Below are 7680 nucleotides of genomic sequence, written 5' to 3'. Positions count from 1 at the left end.
TTTAATAGGGATTTTGTGTATTTTTCCTCAGAATTTAGAAGTCCTCTCAGTTGACTCAGACCACACCTTATGTTGCCCTACAAAACAACAGACAGCAATCCTCTGGCATCTGAAGCGGAATCAAGGATCCTTTGTCATCCCACTCTCCTCCCTCTACTGATTTCATGCAATGGCCTCTCGTTGGTTCCTAAATTCCACCTCCATTTCTATCCTTCCCTTTCTTTACTGGGCTCTTCCAGACAAGTCATTATAAAGACTCTCCCTAAGGTTTGCCCTTGGATCTTTGGTACATTTGAAAGAGTTCATCCGTCCAGATTGACATTTCATCCCACATAAGTGAATGGAATCCAAATAGGGTCATTGAGAAGATTGAGTTAATATTTTAAGAAACTTAGAAAGTGACTAGTCCATAATCATGCAATACAATTCACTTATTATTTTTTAATATCAGGATCACTCTATCTAGATTAAGATCAGGAACTTTTGGAATCATCATAATTCCCTTCTTTTAATTCAAGTTTTCTCAAAGCACTCTTCTTATTGCCTGAGTGGATTTATCACCTAGACAGATGCTCAGCAAGATTGTGATCTCCACGATCCTGCCAGAGATGGTTAGTGTTCTCACAACTGGGGTTCCAGTTGTTAGTCTCTTGTGAGTGTGACTTCTTCCCTCTCTCCTCAGAACTGATCACATATGGATTAAATGAAAGAAAAATCAGGCGGCTGGTTTTGCAAAGCTGAAGGCAGTCAATTGACCCAAGACTTGGTCTTCTTTGAGCTTCTGGCAGAAGTAGCCATGTTCCTGCCTGTTATTCATATTGGCCTCATCCTTGCCCTCTGCCATAGCCTCATCCCCAGCTGTGCTGCACTGAAGTTTCCTAAGTTAGAATACGCCATTGTGTCAGCAGAAAATCACTTTCCTCCTTTCACTATTGTGACAATCAGACTTATATTTGTTTTCTTTTTACCCACAAAGCAACTCTCAAATTTTACTTTCTAGAGAAAGTTGCAATGAGAAACAAAATATCTGAAGTTTGAAAATGATAGAGACCGGAGCCCCTTTGCCTTTCTTTACTTTCCTTTATTGTTCTTGCCTCATCATGAATTAGAACTAACTAAATGCAGGAGCAGCAAGACAAATCTTGTCCAATTAGCCACTAATGGAAAAGAAGTTACAAAATTTTAAATGAAAAATTACACACAAATAAAGGAAGGAAGGTTATTTCTCCCCGACATAATAGCCTGGGCCTCACTGCCCTGCATTCTCAGAGGGAGACAGAGGGGAACAGAGAAGCCCAGTGGCATCAGCTGATTGAACAACTGAAGGTCACTGGTTTCTGTGACATACGCATCTAATGAGAGAAAACTTCATCGTTGAATCTCCTGTCCCCAGCTCAGAAACTCTGAGCATCACAAGTGTTCAACAGTTTAAGTAAAAGCATTCAATAATAAAATTTATACTTGGCAAAATTACAATTATGTGTCTGCTCAAGATGAAATAATTAGAAATGGATAATTCTTCTACCTGCTTAGAGGAAACATACTTTTGCTCTCAGCTTCTGAGGGCTGCTGACATTTTTGATACCTGGGGACATGGGTCAGGAGAAGAGAAGGTCACCATTGAGGACTAGGGTCCTTCACACAAACACTCCAGGGGCAAGGGTGAGGGTCCTGGAAGATGAATTATTTTCCGAACAAATAAACAAGCCCCTCCACAGAAAAGAGATTTTAAAGTCCTCGGGATGTGGTGAGCCTGCCCTCCGGGAGGGAGTCCAGGAGGTTAATAAGGAGGCTCTGTCACTCTAGAGGAGAGGGTGTGACTAGGAGTGATCTCTCCCTTGTGAGTGAGGTGCTGCTGGGGAAATACAATTGTCTTGGAGTTAGGATCTCCACACCCATATTCTCTGAAGAGAGCCAGGATTCCTGGTGGGGGTACTGGCCCAGCCTGTGGAGGACTATAGGTCACCAGTAAGAAAATGATGGAAAGAAAGGGTGATGTCTGTAATAGTCCTGACCTTGTGGTCCCCTGCAGCATAACCACATGCACCTGCACGAACGCATTCTAGAAGGAAGAGAAACATCAGACAAGATTATTCACTTATAATCATCAGCTTCTGCTGTTACTCAAACAGTAAATAAGCTTTTTTTTTTGTTTCAAAAAGCTTAGTTGCCAGAGGTGGTCTGGTAAATCCCTAAGCAACTACAGAAACCATAAGGACTGAGGAAGCCTGCCTTCCGATGTAAAGTAAGAGGGTAGAAATGGAGCCTAAGATCAAGGTTAAAAATTTGTTCCTGGAACAGAGAAGAGCAATGTTTATGCATGAAAAGGAGACACACAGAGAGAGAGAGAGAGAGAGAGAGGATGTATTTACACACCTACATCACTTCTGACTTTAAGACAAAGATATTTCTTATTTGATTGATAAATACCCATTTGGATGGACATATCTGAAGTTTACTGGGAAAATTAAACTTCTATTACAAAATGAATGTTTTAGAATGAGGACATCGTCTTAGACCATATGGAGAATACATAAATGAAAAAAAAAAAAAACAGTGTAGAGAAATGTTCCTTGTTTAATGGCCTTGCTTAGAAAGAATGTCATCAGAGAACCTACCCGCAAGTTTCCTCCAGACGCTCGTCTCAGCCAGGCCAGCAGCAGCCTCATTTGCCCCATGGCCTTCGTGCTCTCTCTACTGACCGCCCTGGTGATGTTCAGCTATGGCCCTGGTGGATCTCTGGGCTGCAACCTGTCTCAGAACCACGTGTGGATTAGCAGGAAGAACTTCATGCTTCTGGGCCAAATGAGGAGAATCCCCCCTCACTTCTGTCTGAAGGATAGAAAAGACTTCGGTTTCCCCCAGGACACGGTGGATGGCAGCCAGCTCCCGAAGGCCCAGGCCATCTCTGTCCTCCACGAGATGCTCCAGCAGATCTTCCGCCTCTTCCACACAGAGCGCTCCTCTGCCGCCTGGGACACCTCCCCCCTGGACAAACTCCGCACTGGACTCCATCAGCAGCTGGAGGACCTGGACGCCTGCTTAGTGCAGGCGATGGGAGAGGAAGAATCTGCCCTGGGAGTGACGGGCCCTACACTGGCCGTGAGGAGGTACTTCCAGGGAATCCATCTCTACCTTGAAGAGAAGAAGTACAGTGATTGTGCCTGGAAAATTGTCAGAGTGGGAATCATGAGATCCTTCTCTTCATCGACCAACTTGCAAGAAAGGTTAAGAATTATGGATGGAGGGACTTCCCTGGTGGTCCAGTGGTAAAGAATCTGCCTTCCAATGCAGGGGACGTGGGTTCAATCCCTGGTCAGGGAACTAAGATCCCACATGCTGTGGGGCAAGTAAGCCCGTGTGCCACAACTACTGAGCTCGCGCGTCTCAACTAGAGAGCTTGCGTGCCACAAACTACAGAGTCCATGCACTCTGGAACTGACTCGTCACAATAGCAGAGCCCACGTACCCTGGAGCCTGTGCGACACACCTAGAGAGCGAAAATCCACATGCCACAACTAGAGAGAAGCCTGCGCACAGCAACAAAAGATCCTGCATGCCTCAATGAAGATCCTGCATGGCGCAACTAAGACACGACACAGCCAAAAATAAATTAAATAAATAATAAATAAATCTAAAAAAAAAGAGAGAATTATGGATGGTGACCTGGGGTCACTTTGAAATGATTCTCATTGGCTGAGATGCCATATCACCCATGCACATATGCCTTTGATCACTTCAAGAGGCTCTTATTTCTGCTTTAGCCACAAAATTTATTGAATTAATTAAGCAAAGTTTTTGTCAGTAGTATTAAGCAAGGATATGTTAAAAAGTTCAGCTCCAGGGTCGTTAGTCCCTAAGGGATGACAGCCCTGATGTTATTTATTTATTTATTGTTTATTTATCTATTTAGGTTTATTCTTGTATATTATCATATGTATATTTTCATATAAAAGATATTTGTCTTTACATTGTATTAAGATTTAGAAAGTATGTTCACCTTTCCATTTTCTTAAATTTGCATTTTTTATTTATTAAATTCTTACCAAAGAAAACTCCTTGAGTCTGCTTATTCTTTACACCTAAATCCAATCCCTGGTTTCCTAAAAAAAAAATGAGGAATGGACCGTAATACTTAGCTACTCATTCATTCATTTAGTTCATGTCTTATGTATTAATCGAGTATCAAAGTGGCAGACTGTAGAATTGCCTTTAAGAAACACAGGTGAATAAATCTAATGTGGTAGCTTCTGTGTTGAAACTTTCGGTCATAGAGAAAGAGACATAAAAATAATATAAATATATTTTTTACAATTTTCAATTATATTAAAAAATACAAAAAGTAAGGGGAAATTATGTTCTCACATCAGAAGACTTAGATACAGATAATTTTTAGGGGAAAAAAGATAGATATCCTTTCTATGATGCCTGGGAGGTATGTAACTGTAGAAGTCTTTACCGGCTGTTGGTCAAGTGTGTCTACAATAAACAACAAATGCCATGGGTGCAAGTATTAAATTGAAATTCTTTACTGTGTATCTGGTAGTGAGTACATGGGGATGGATGTGATCACTTATAAATAGAATGGACAATGAGAAGAGGACCTAAACCTAATCCTGCAGACCCTCACCATTAAAGGTCAAGCAGAGGAGAGTCTACAACATGCACTGAGACAGAGTGGCAGTGCAGTTAGTAGGACACAGGGGTGAATAGGGGAGAGAAAACTGAAGGGAAGAAGTGTGTTTAAGAGACAGAGCGGTGCTTACAGGGCAGGTGAGGACTGACCTGTCCCAGCGGACCTGAAAACAGATGCCACCGGTGACTTTAGCAGGATCTGGTTTAGTAGAATTAATGGGGCAGAAACCACAAGGGAGTAAGTGAAGAGGAAGCACAAGAAGGGAATTTAGGGGTACTGTGTACAGACAACTATTTTGGGAACTTTTTGTGAGTGGAGGAGAGAAATAAGCTGGTACTTTGAGGAAAGTGTGGCTTAATATCTCTGTGCATTTTTCTATGATTTTGCAATATGTTTTCACAATATGTTTTCTGAGAATTATTTTTGAAGAATGTATGAAATGGCAGAAAACATGAACATTTAAAATATTTGATTTATTTTAAGTCATTATTAGGCTACAGTAGTAGTTTATCATTGTTGTAAATAATATTACTTTGTAGTAGACTTGTCAGAGTGGAAATCAAGAGCTATTGTCTTCATCATTAATCTTGTTTTTAAAAAATTAGCAAAAGTATACTTGACTTTGGATTTGGCAATGACTTTTTAGATGCACCAAAGACATGATCTATGAAAGAAAAATTGATTAAGCTGGACTTCATTAATATTAAAACTTCTGCTCTGTGAAAGACACTGTCAAGAGAATAAGACAAGCCACAGCCTCATAAAGACTCATATCTTATAAAGGACTATTACGCAAAATGTACAAAAAGTCTTAAAACTTAACAAGAAGAAAACCAAAAAAACCAATTAAAAATGGGCAAAATATCCAGACACTTCACCAAAGATGATATGTGGATGGAAAGTAAGCATATAACTGTTGTTCAACATCATAAATCATTAGGGAAATGCAAATTAAAACAATGAGATAGCACTACACTTCTATTAGAATGGCTAAAACCCAGAACACTGACAACACCAAATGCTGGTGAGGATGGGTAGCAAGAGGACCATTCATTGTTGGTGGGAATACCAAATGGTACAGCCTCTTTGGAAGACAGTTTGGCAGTTTCTGACAAAACCAAACATACTCTTACCATATAATCTAGCAATTGTGTTCCTTGGAACTTACCCAAATGAGTTGAAAATTTATGTCCACACAAAACCCTGCACACAGATATTTACAACAGCTTTATTCATAATCGCCAAAACTTGGGAACAACCAAGATGTCCTCCCGTAGGTGAATGGATCAATAAACTGTGAGGCATCCAGACAATGAAATATTATTCAGCACGAAAAGAAATGAGCTATCAAACCATGAAAAAGATATGAAGGGACCTTAAATAAATATTACTAAGTGAAAGATACCAATCTGAAAAGGATACATACTAAATGATTCAACAATATGACATTCTAGAAAAGGGCAAACCTATGAAGACAGTGGCTGCCAAGGCTTCGGGTGCGGGGAGAGGATGAGCAGGTGGACCACATTTTTGCTATGATACTGTAATGGCGGATACATGTCATGATGCATTGTCAAAACCCATGGAATGTACAACACAAAGAGTGAACCCTAATGAAAATTATGCCTTTAGGTAATTTCCTTTTTAAAAATAGGTAAGGAAAGAGCCCAGAACTTTCACTGAAAAAAACAAAGAAAGTTTACTCCCTTCAAAGACTGCTTTCAGTGTGAAATACACTGCCTTAAATTTGATAGATGATTTTTTAGTATTATCACAACTGTACATGAAAAAAATAAATCCAGACTAAAGGAATAATTCTTTTGATAAGCATGCTACATTTATTTACTTACTCTTTTATTTATGCATTGATTGTCTCAATCCATCTATACTGTCATTCTGTGGTATTTAAAATATTTCTATAAAACAACATGCTTACCTTTACATGCTTAACAACATGTTCATCTTAATCTTTTGTTAATTCTCTTTTTAGCTATTAAATTTTTCTAAAAGCAAAATTTTCTTTTTTTTTTTTAAATAAATTAATTTATTTATTTATGGCTGTGTTGGGTCTTCGTTTCTGTGCGAGGGCTTTCTCCAGTTGTGGCGAGCGGGGGCCACTCTTCATTGTGGGGCGCGGGCCTCTCACTATCGCGGCCTCTCTTGTTGCGGAGCACAGGCTCCAGACGCGCAGGCTCAGTAGCTGTGGCTCGCGGGCCTAGTTGCTCCGCGGCATGTGGGATCTTCCCGGACCAGGGCTCGAACCCGTGTCCCCTGCATTGGCAGGCAGACTCTCAACCACTGCGCCACCAGGGAAGCCCGCAAAATTTTCTTTTGAACGTTTATAATGAAAACCCAATCAATCTAGGTTTTTAAGACAGAAGATGAAGATTAGAATGACAAATACTTTATTCATTTTAAGACGTAGAAGTGAGCATCCACATGCCAGTTTGTGTGCTTGCCCTCAGGAAACAGAGGTGAGGAAGCAAAGATAAACCCTGCTTTTTTGTACCTTATACATTTACATAAAATTTACATGCAAAGAAATGATATTTACGCATTTCATGTTGATGACCTTTTGGATTGTTTGCACTTTTCAGCTACTATGAACATAACTGTCATGGATATTCTTGTAAAAAAGATCTCTTGGTAGACATCTTTTCATTCTCACAGGTAAATGCCAAGAAGTGGAATATCTGAGATATATGTGTAACTTTTTAATAAAGTATTCCAAAGAGATTATAACTTTTTACATTCCAGCAGAAAACGAACGCCACTTCCTCTACATCCTTGTTAAACATTGTCAGTCTTTTAAATTTAGGCATTCTGGCTAGTGTAATATGGTATCTCATTGTGGTTTTCATTTGCATTTCCCAGTGACCAATGATGTTCAATACACTTTCATAGCCATTGATGAGTTGTTTTAATAAACAGATTTGTAGGTGGCCTTTCTATATCCTGGATAAAAATCCTTTGTTAGGTATGTTTATTGTAAGTATTTTCTCCCAAATTACAAGTTACCTTTTCATTTTTAAAATGGTATATTT

General features: G+C 39.7%; 1 pseudogene across 1 annotated transcript; it reads left to right on the top strand.

Annotated features, from left to right (window-relative positions):
* The first annotated feature begins 2569 nt into the window (after nucleotides 1-2569).
* On the top strand, nucleotides 2570-3634 carry LOC309664743 (interferon omega-1 pseudogene; annotated as a pseudogene). Its single transcript has one exon. The product of its transcript is annotated as an interferon omega-1 pseudogene (transcript).
* The last annotated feature ends 4046 nt before the right edge of the window (nucleotides 3635-7680 follow it).

This window comes from Balaenoptera physalus (assembly GCF_965194825.1).
Source record: "Balaenoptera physalus genome assembly, chromosome: 7".
Lineage (NCBI taxonomy): Eukaryota > Metazoa > Chordata > Mammalia > Artiodactyla > Balaenopteridae > Balaenoptera > Balaenoptera physalus.
Note: the sequence above shows the minus strand (reverse complement) of the source record. Positions and strands in the feature narration are given on the sequence as shown.